At 31.5% G+C, this 11,803-nt stretch overlaps 1 long non-coding RNA gene across 1 annotated transcript; it reads left to right on the top strand.

The window, feature by feature from the left end:
* The first annotated feature begins 1,102 nt into the window (after window positions 1–1,102).
* On the top strand, window positions 1,103–4,780 carry LOC143239022 (uncharacterized). The gene is made up of 4 exons (XR_013020912.1): window positions 1,103–1,200; window positions 2,435–2,505; window positions 4,206–4,240; window positions 4,644–4,780. It is a non-coding gene; the product is annotated as an uncharacterized LOC143239022 (long non-coding RNA).
* The last annotated feature ends 7,023 nt before the right edge of the window (window positions 4,781–11,803 follow it).

Genomic DNA, 11,803 nt, shown 5'->3' with positions numbered 1-11,803 from the left:
ATTAGATTTTCAAAGGGGTTCGTGACCCAAGAAAGGTCTGCTGGTCAATAGACCTCGTCGCAAGTTATTGAACAACGCTCTTCTGACCAAAGACTTCGATTTGACCACCACAGTTTTACAAATACAGTCCTCAAAATGCGAAGCTTCTTTATTGTTGTTTTTCGACAATTTCACGTGACTCAGAAATCCTTTGTTTCTCAGTTTGAACACACAAACCTTTAGTTACACCCCACTCAAGTCAAAAAGTAAAAAAACTGGGTTTCGTTATTTACTGTTTTAGATTATTCCGAAAATACAAGTATACGAAATTATGGTTGCTCAGAGCTCATGCGAGACGATTTTTGGTGTCGGTATGAATTCTGCGAGATCAATATAGGTGTGGAACTGATCTGGTTATAGTATTATTAAAACATCCACTTTAATGTGAAAATCGAAAAACTTCATTAAAAGTTAGTGCTGATAAATGTTACATAAATCAAAATATAGTAATTAAATACTGTAACTGAATGGCATAGCCAACCTGTAAAATAACACATAACAATGATATAACTGAAACTAATAACTACCATGGAAAACAATGACTACTAATGATCAACTGGATGTTATGAGCAGTGAGTAAATAGATACTCAGGATCATATTTGATATAACAACAACTTTAATAATGTCACAAGTTAACATATTAACAATGTTCTACTGATATTGTTCTCAGCTTTTAAACAGCAAAACACATACAAAATATTTTAGTATAATGGTATGTGAAAAGATCGCTTTCAGAAAATAATAGACGTTTCTTTTATAACAAGATGTTTTTTTTTAATTTTCATTTTCATTGCGATTATTTATGTAGGAACGTAATCACATTCCTCTAATGATAGGTGGAACACAATAACAACACTGATATAGAAAACTTTATCCCCAACAATACGAGACGTCCATGATTGATATTTCTGCACGTATTACATAGTTCTTTCGTAATGTCCACAGTACTTGAAACATAATCTGAATAGAAATCCGATAGTATGAGGAAATTTCCTTTTTTTTCTTCCACCAACACTACATAACAAGCGACAGTCGTTAATATCAACATAATACTAACAAAATGAAGAATAGAGCTCTTCTCGCTGCTTTTATTTTTTTGACCTGCTGTATTTGTTACGGTGGATCACAGAGAAATACATGACTGAGTCGTTTATATTGTAGTAAGTACAAATCATCTTTGTGTTGTTCTAATGACGGTCTGTGCTAATTAGAGAAATATGTAATGATAATACGATAATTTTTTATTATATGTAAGAATGTACCAAGACATTTGTGCTAGACATAAATAATAATATTTATTACGGCGGATCACAACATAATAAGCTCTTACTTTTTTAACTTGTGATAAGTACGAATTATCTTTGTATACGTAAAAATGGCTTATATGAGTAGAGAAAGCATTATGTAGAGGAGTGATGACCGAAGAAGGTCGAAACGTTATTCGATCCTCTACATAGTGCGTTCACTATCCATACCAGCCGTTTCTACACATATACTTTTTTCTACAAGTGGGTTATCTCGTCATAATGAATTATTTTTGTGTTCTTTTAATGATGGTCTATGTTGATTAGATAGATTTCTAATCATAATACGATAACTTTTTATTATATGTAAGAATGTACCAAGACATTTGTGGTAGACATAATATTCATAAAAACAATCGAGTATTTATTGAATCTATATTTATAATTACAAATTGATAATTTCACAGCTTACAGTTCTTCCAACTAACATCCACGTTGTTTTGACAATTTACAGACGTTTTATTGTTAATATCCAAAATGTCTTCACACTACAGTTCTTGTAGTGAATAATAGTTTTTTCGCAGTATACATTCCATGGTGTTAATAGCTGCCATACTTTCACAATGTACAGTTCTTGTTATTAATATCGACAATGCCTTCACACTTACAGTTCTGGTGTTGATATTCATAATTTTTCACTGTTTATAGTTATTGTTATTAATAATTAATACTTTCACAATCATTTATAAATTATTGATTAGTCTAATAAAACGTGATGAATGATATAATTCTAATTTCGTCCAGATAACAACCACCTTACGTTCACAGTGTACAGTTCCGTTATTAATATAACAGTGTTTTCTCAATTCCTTATAAGTAATTTGTTAATCTAATAAAACACTGCTGATGAATTCACTTAGAGTGAATTTCATAACATCAAACTCTATCTATATAAACCATGTTCTACAATAACAAATGTTATGGTGTGAATGGATATAGCGAAAGTATGCATGGAATACTTTTATCATTCATTCTTCTAACGCCTAAACATTTCTAAAGGACTAAATAAAGAATGCTATGTTTGAAAAATAATAGGCCTAACAGTAATATTTTGTAAAAATAGTATAACTAAAAATTTACAACGTTTCAGATGAGGATGTCAATAATAAAACAAGAGTGAAGCGTTACGAATGTGTTGTGAACACTTCATCTGTAACTGAAGTGAGTATAACATTACTATTTGTATTTTTTTAGCACAGTGGTAAATAATGTTATGTAGACTGAGAATTATAATATCAGAGATTTGTCGGAAACACGTAGAATTTGTTCGGTTTGGTTTTTATGAATTTTGAACAAAGCTACGCGATGGTTACTCTCACTGAATCTCCTTGATATACCAGTGATAGATTAGAAGGAAATCAATTAGTACCCACTGCAATAGGACTGTACTGATTATATTTACACTGTAATATGCATGTGCTTATGATATTTATAATATAACATGCATGTGCTGATGATATATATATTATAACATGCATGTAGTGATCATATTTGTACTATATTATATTTGCAATTACTATAGCAGTACTTCAGTGCTTCTGTTGTGGTTATGCTAGTGTATTGTAATCCAAGTAACGAATAATTGAATATTGTTGTTGTATAAATGTATTTTCTTTTATTTCTTAAATATTTTTGTCATGTATTATGGATAATGAGTGCGGGTGGGTGTTTTTCTAATAGCAAAGCCACAAAGGGCTATCTGCTCAGCCCACCGAGGGGAATCGAACCCCTGATTTTAGCGTTGTAAATCCGGAGACAGATAATGAGTACACTTATGTTATCAAAGTGCAAAATGCGTTTCAATCTCTTCTGAATACATTATTTAGCACGATTCTAAGGAGGCATTTACATTTAATATAAAATAATTTGTGTTTCGTTATTTTATACACACATACTTAAATAGATAACTGTGAAAAAAGTATATTTGCTTAACTATTGTTTTCAAAGAAATTCTTGCCTATTTCTCAAATTATACGACATTTTTCTTGCAAAATATAAAAAATTGTACACATTCTTTTCACACGTTTTTCTGCAATATCTGTTACAGCGTGATAACTATAATAAACAAGTTATCTTGTGTTGTTTATCACACTGTTTATTTCTGTTTATACGTCAGAGACGCTATAGAACGATGCCTGAACCAGACCATTTCAACTTTATCAAATGTATATCAAAGTGATTCGAGTGGTGCAAGACGATAAACGTTTTTTATCTTATGAAATGATAGTATATAGACCAAATTATACTTAAGAAGTCTTATGCCGCAGGTAACTCAGAACTCTAGTTTCGAGTTATTTAGATTAAGAAAGCTTGGTGAATGATAGCAAGTATTACTCACTGAAAGTTTGTATATATAACTTTAAGTTTAAAAACGTGCTGGCGTTGTTTAACTTTGAACATACTAACCTTTATAACCTTTTATTCCCAAGGGAAATTGGAGGTTAACATAAAAGATTATTGTTTAGAGATATATAACAACATAAATGGGCTTATGATAAAGATGTTTAATGTAGCCCTTTAAATAAAAGAGAACAAGTCTTACCCTTTTGTTTAAACACAAATGTGGCAAGTGTTGTAATTTATTTTTATGTTTCTTAAAGGCGTAAAGACGTGTGAATACAAAGTTCATAATAATATTTCATAATCTAATCAAATCTAATGATTTGATTTTATTTGTATTTGAAAAGGTTTTCCAATTCAGTTTTATATGTCAGTTAGAAACTTCATGCTCAGTTTAAACGTGTAACGGTTCGAGTAATATGTCAAACATATTTTCGTATCAAGTGAGTAATATAAATCGATATGATTTCTAAACATTAAATGAATAATTTTGACAACGAGTAATTCCATATTTTATCCAGTACAGAGACAGAGGTTTCTTCAAATTGTATTCTTGGTAAGTTTATTTCATTATATATAACTATGAGTTACGCAAAATTAAACAAAATGTTAGTTTATTTTAACCAAAAACGAGCCGAAACAAAAATAAATAACTCTTCTATTATTAACTATTAGCTCTGAATCATAATAAATATGTCAAAATATTTGTTCTCGTAATGATAATCTAATCTCTAAAATTTATTGGAAAAATTTTTGTATAAATTTAAACTTTATATTTTGTTTTGTAGTTTTTCTCTCCAATAATTTAACATCTCACTTATACAAATCTATACAGTTGTTGTTCTTTTTTATGATAATCCCTACATCGAACCTAACAATGTGTATGCAATGTTCATTATCGTTGTTTTTGTTTCTACAAATAATTTAACTTAATATTATGTTTTCTTTTTTTAATACAGAACTGTGTAAAGCAGAAACCATGAACAACTCACTCTGTTTTCGAGATTGATGCTAAGAAAAAATTGTTTAATTCAGATCTAGTTATTTTATTGTTCTGTATTCTTCGGTAAACATACGTTCTGTAGCTTACTGTAATAAATCCTAAAATGTTCTTCATAAACAATGTGCAAATACTTCTTTAATTTAAATTAAAAACAACTGTTGGCCAGCGACAAATTAAGGCTCTTTATGTTTTCAGCCTATGCATTTCCAGGATATCGGAATGAATGAATAACACAGTTTTTCTTCCAGAAAAAAAATATTACAAACAAAAAACAACTCCAAGTTTCCTCTCAATATCAAATTCGTTTTCTTCGAATTGGTAAAAAATAAAACAAGAAAGAAAAATCATTTGATTTCCTCATTTTAACGTATTTAATGAGATGTTCTTTTTTCTCACACTTATTTATCTGCTTAATTATCCAATACATTATTTCAGGATCTTCAGTTTCTGTGTACCTTATTCAATTGATAAGATGGAAGCATAAAAACTATTGATATTTATGGAATTTTATGCATTGTTTTATATTGCATATAAGAGTTGTAAGCACAATTCTTTGATGTTTATATTTTTACGATGCATTTTCTAAAATACTTAAAATTAAATTAGTATTTATTAGTTGTATTTTAGACTATAAATAATAATAAAAACTTCAAGGAAACTTAAAACAATATCAATACTTAAAAGGAACCGAAAGAGAGCGCTCTTCGATATGAAGTTTGTACGTCAGCAACACCAAACTATTATTGGGTTATTCATTCTTTTAAAAAAGGACCACGTACAAAATCAGCCGGAAAGTAATACCTAAATTAATTGTTTATTTAATGTTGAAAGCAGGTTCCAGTTTGAACAGTTGTTTTGGTACCTTTGTTATTCAAGTCCTTTTATTTTCATCAGAGACATCCATGGTACATGTCAGGTTTCCGTGAAAACATATTATGTAAACTCGATTATGATTCTGTTACATAACTAGTTTGAAGTTTTTACTGATTATTGTGTAATATAGTCAAAACCAAATACATCTGTACGACTTTCCATGTTATTGGAATGATAAGTCGGACTATGTTGTTATTAAGCACAGATAGCTGAATGTGTTCTGACCACCATGGGTATCGAAACCAGCTTTCTATCAGTGTAAGTCCGCAGACTTATATGCAAATCAAAATATGTGTATATTCGTTTTTATCTGTCTGTTGCGTATCCTTTTTGCCACTGGAGGTCCAAATTCAAACTACTAACATTGTGGTTCACTTGGGTCGTAAATTTATTCGAGTTACAGTAACCATAGCTCGGATTTGGCTAAAACCTTTTGTGGTTGCTACAAGACACTTGGGGATCGTGAGTGCGGCATAAGAATGGCAGTCAAATCCCACTATTCGGTTACACATTAGTTGACTAAGAACTAGTCTATCCTTTCGAAACTATGAATAGCTGAATTGCTTTTGTATAGCGTTACACATAAATTCTAAAACATGTGAAACCAATTAGCATGTTTGAGCATTTAACTGCAATGCATTCTTCTCTGTATATCATTCTACCTATATGTCTTCGTGATTGTATGTCTGTCATGTATATATAATCCTTCTCTACCTATATATGTTTCTCCACATAACTATACGCCTGTGCGTCTGCTAACTTGCATACCATCTGTCTAAATGTGTATTTGTGCCTGTTTATGTGTCTTACCATATATAGATACACACATATATATGTTTACACTTATGTATCTGCCTGTGTATTTGCCCATTTGTATATTTATCTACCTCCATGTGATCTGTGCACCTTTCCACCTACATATCTTTGTGCTTACCTATCTACCTGCCTATCTGTCTTACTATCTGTACGCCTGTTTTTATCTAATTATATATCTTTCTCCCTAATTTTTTCTCGGAATATATCTTCCTACCTTTGCATCTGTCTTCCAATATATCTGTTTCGTATACATCCGTCTAAATAGATATCTTCCTGCTGTACATTTGTTTACCTGCATATTTATGTCTGTATATACATGCATATGCTGGTTTCTAATTTTCTGTCTGTATGTGTATCTAACTTTATATATTTGCCTATATGTCCCTTTTTTCTTGAACAGTAAATATTTTATGTGCAGTGCAGAGGTTTGACGTGAGATATATTGGAAATTCATTCTGTTTTCATAATCTATAAGAGAAACATCTGAAACAAGATACTTCTCAGGTCGTGCAGGTTAAAGAATCACGCGTGCTCCTGTGTTATCTTTTGAATATGAAATCAACTTCATGTGAGAAAAGAACTGGATAGAGGATTTCAGCGAGACCTCAGCAAGGTTCCACTGATTGTGTTATACTCAATTAAAGGTGTAAAAGTGGGTGTGACTGAAGAATATAAGGACTACCATCATGTCCATGATCCCAAGAAAAGAAATTACTTCCATTGTACACAGATTGGAAAAGGATCAACATAAAAGAGAAAGGAAGAATGCTCGACTCTATTGAGAAATGTGATGAAAAACACTCCCAAGTAAAAAGAGCGTTATGATGTGAGAGGAAAGAATTTGTCAAACTTGATAAGCCATCTGCCGGTTAGGATGGAGCTAAACACAGCCAGTCTTCCTTGTAAGAAAGGGTTCACAGACCTGGAATAAATACCCACCTGATTACAACCACCTTACTTTCGCAGTCTACAGTTCTGTTGTTAATATCCACACTGTTTTCTCAGTTCCTTAGAAGTAATTGGTTAGTTTAATAAAACACTACTAATAAGTTAATTTGGAGTTACCCTCTGCCATAAACATCTTCTAGTCAACAGTTGCTTGTCAAGGGTTATTTGAAGTTTCTATCCTTCAGCCAAGAACACCAATCAAAACGTATTAAAATTACAACTATTTACTTGTAAAAAAGCTACATGATTTCTATTTACTTAAACAGTTCAGTTATTATTACAAAGTATATTTCTTAATTACACAACAAGAACAGACAGAGCGATCTGTAACTAGAATAATATTTTATTTTTACCCAACTTATGCTCTTACAAAAACACACACATGATCATGAATGCAATAAATCTCAGGACGTTTTCCAGAATGCTTGTTTTACCCACTTCATCGAATTAGATTCTTGAACTGGAGTGCTTGACGTAAGACTGTTGTCACGAACGTTTTAAACGTAAATATTTTGTCCTGTCAATTCATGATCAAAACTGTCTTTTTCACTGTTCTCGGGTAATGTGTTATTAATTCATATAACAGAAAACAACAACAAAAATGTATGCGAGATCAAGATAAAATACTCATATCAGTTTATTTATTTCTTTTGAATTTCGTGTAAACCTGCATAAGAGCTGTATAATTTATCTAACTAGAAACAAGGCAGCTGTTCATCACTACTCACCGCCAACTTTTGAACTAATCGTTTACCAAATATGGCAGTGTTTGTTGGAACATTAAAACACCCAACTGCTAAAAGGGCGAGCATGGTCAGTGACACAGGGTTTAGAACCTCCGACCCTCATATTACCTGAACTCCATTGAAAAGAACCCCCTGCTTTCTTTCATTAAGCCACTTTTCTATACCATTACATAGCTTATCCCCCACAATAATATAAGAAAAGTAAAAATATTGACATAACTGTCCTTTTGGTAAGTTTTTTTTTTTGTTATATATATGTGTTTAGAGAGAGAATATTAATACTTTGAATTACGCAAAATAAAACAAAATATTATAACCAAAACAAAATTAAAGCTGCTATTATTAACTGTTAACTCTGAACTATAATAAACATGTCAAAATAACTTATATAATAACGATGGTTAATATATTTCATTATATTTTTTGTTCTGGTTATAATTATCTAATTTCTCAACTTTATTTTAACGATTTTTATACAAAAGTAAACGTCATAAATTTTATTTCGCTTTTGTCTTATAGTTTCATCCGTATAAAAATTTAACCTTTGACTGATAAAAATGTATACATTTGTTGTTGTTTTTAAGATAATGCCCATACTTGATATAACAATGTACATGTAAGTGTTCTTGATTGTTGTTTTTGTCTTTACAAATAACTTTGTTTTAACAAACGTCTCAATATTATGTTTTCTATGTTTTCAATAAAAAACTGTTTAAAACAGAATATATGAACAGCTTATTCTGGCTTCAAGACTGATGGTAAGTAACAACTGTTTAATTCAGATATAATAATCGTATTGTTGTTTATTCTATGTTTAATAAATGTTTTGTAGTTTAACTATAGTGAAATCTAAAATGTTCTCCTTAAACAAAGTGCAAATACTTACTTGTTTAATTTAAATTAAACTACCATTTGACGGCGACTAATTGGAGTTCTTTTTTTCACAATATGCATTTCCAGGTTAGCGGAATGAATGAATAACCCAGTCATTCTTTTAGGATAAAAACCAAAAACTTCCAATTTTCTTGTTAACATTAAATTCCTTTTATTTTATATAGTAAAAATAAAAAAGGAAGAACAATTTTTTTATATTCTTCTTCTTTATTATTAATCCGATGTTGTTTTTTTCTCACATTTTGTTCATCTGTTTCATTATCCAATAAATTATTTCAGCATCTTCAGTTTCTTTGTGACTTGTTCAACAAGTCTGGTTTGCTTTGAATTTCTTGCGAAGATAAACGAAGACTATCTGCGCTAGCAGTCCCTAACTTTGGAGTGTAAGACTAGAAGAAAGGCAACTAGTCATCACATACCACCGACAACTGATATTTGGGGATTCAAACCTGCGATTCACGAATTACCCTTGTTTAACTGATAGAGTACAAACATTGTACTCTTGAATTTCGTGGAATTTGGTGCATTGTTTTATGTTACATATAAGAATAGAGATACAGTCCCTGAATTTTGTATTTTTACGCTGCATTTCCTAAAAATACTTAAAATTAAATTCATACTTATTAGTCAAATTTCATAGAACAAATAATAATATTATAAACTTTAAGGAAACTTATAATAATATTAGTATTGAAATGTTGAGTAACTGGAAGAGGACGTTCTTTGATATGAAGTTTATACGTCAACAACATCAAAATATTACTGGGTTGTTTCTTATTTAAAAAAACAAACTTTTTTAAACTTATTTGTTTAGTTAACGTTAAAAACAGAATCCAGTTTGAAGAGTTTTTACAGTACGTTCCTTTCTCAAGTTCTATAATATGCATCTGCAGCATCCATGATACAAGTCAAGTGTTCCTGAAAATGGATTATGGAAACTCGCTTATGTTAACTGCAGCAATAAAATCCGTATCCATTATAAAAACCCTAAAGGGGTAAAATTTGTATCCAGATAATAAACATCTATGTGATTACAGTTATTCATTTCATGAGCATGTTATCCCGATCTCTACCATGAACAAAATGGTTTAAATCAAGTGATGGTGTGAAAAGTGAAAGAAAAAAGTAACATTGGATAAGTGGGCTCTGTACGAGCTGACTGTAAATCAACAAAATTGGCGTTATGAGACCTGTCAAGGATGACGCTCCAAAATCTGAATGAAATGGAAATCGAGGTTCTGTATCATCCACCTTATTCCTCAGACCTTTCCCCAACATATTTTCATTTTATCGAGAATTTTCACAACGTTTTGAAAAATAAACGTTTTTAAAACCAGACACCTGCAGAAAAGCTTTCAGGGAATTTTTAACATGGCAAATAGTGCTTACTTTGATCAAAGTATGTTTTATAACACTTGTTTATACTTTTCCAAACTTTGCTGTTCAAAAACGACATTTATTTTTTGGACAACCTAATACAAGACATCTAAATGTTTTATGCCTTCAATATGAGGCACTGAAAACTAGGTAACTGAAAATATCTGAGTATTCCGTGCCGGGAATCTCCATAACCGTGTCTCTGTTAATAAGGCTGATGAAATGACAGCAAAGTCTGTGGGCTTTGCCGGAAGGATAGAATATGGGTCCGTCATAGCTATATCAAAATGCTGACGTTTATCCTTGTCACGATGGCTCACCTAAATCATCAGTTAAAGTTGTAAACAGAAGGTTTTCCTGTACAAAATAAACGTCACAGAAAGTCGTTATACTTACAGCGAAAGGCAGCTGGTAAATATAGTTCCGTTTTCAGTCGAGTCATCTCTTTATGTGTCAATGTGACTTCTGAGAGATTGATATGGATGTCAGTGTAACTGAAGCGTAACTGTTGTTGGTGTGAGTTTTCTAAAAACGGTATTATCACAGCCGTTTAAATTAAACACGGATTTTAACGAAAATATATTGAAACGAAAGTAGAGTAACCTTCTTGCAGGAAAAGCCATACCAGTGATATAGTGTTGATTGGTTTAGTTTACCTTGAATTTTGCTCAAAGCTACTTGAGAGTTATCTGTGTTAGTAGTGAAAGACTAGAGAAAAGGCAGCTAGTCAACACCACCCACTGTCAACTTTTGAGCTACTCTTTTACTAACAAACAGTGGGACTGATCGTGGCTTTATTACATCTTTGTACCTAACAGAGTAGGCATGTTTTGTATCACAGACATTCGGTTCCGCAACCCTTATATTGGAATTTGAGTGCCGTACCCATCTGGCCATGCCGGACTAATATAGTGTTAATGATTAAAAATACAACAATACAAAGACATTATTAAATACAATTAATTTCGTAAATTTGACAAATGGCCCGGCATAACCAGATGGTTAAGGCACTCAACCGGAAATCCGAAGGTCGCGGGTGCGAATCCTCGTCACACCAAACATGCTTGCCCTTTCAGCCGTGTGGACATTATAACGTGAATGTCAATCGCACTATTCGCTGATAAAAGAGTAACGTAAACGTTGGCGGTGTGTGGTGATGACAAGTTGCCTTCCATTTGATCTTGCACTGCTAAATTAAGGATAGCTTGCGCAAATAGTCCTCGTGTAGCTTTGCGCGAAATTCAAAACAAACCAAAATTGACAAATATAAATACATTCATCATCTTGTTTTTAGATTGGTCAAGAATCATTGTAGTGAAAATATTTCAGACAAAATTTCTGAAACAGTTCCAACTGTTTAAAGACTTCAATATTTAGTTGGGATTTTGTTACATTTTTTTCCATACAGCATGATAACAATTTTGATAAAATCTTGTGACAAATAATATATGTATGATTTGAG

The sequence above is a fragment of the Tachypleus tridentatus genome, chromosome 13 (genome assembly GCF_004210375.1).
Source record: "Tachypleus tridentatus isolate NWPU-2018 chromosome 13, ASM421037v1, whole genome shotgun sequence".
Classification (NCBI taxonomy): domain Eukaryota; kingdom Metazoa; phylum Arthropoda; class Merostomata; order Xiphosura; family Limulidae; genus Tachypleus; species Tachypleus tridentatus.
Note: the sequence above shows the minus strand (reverse complement) of the source record. Positions and strands in the feature narration are given on the sequence as shown.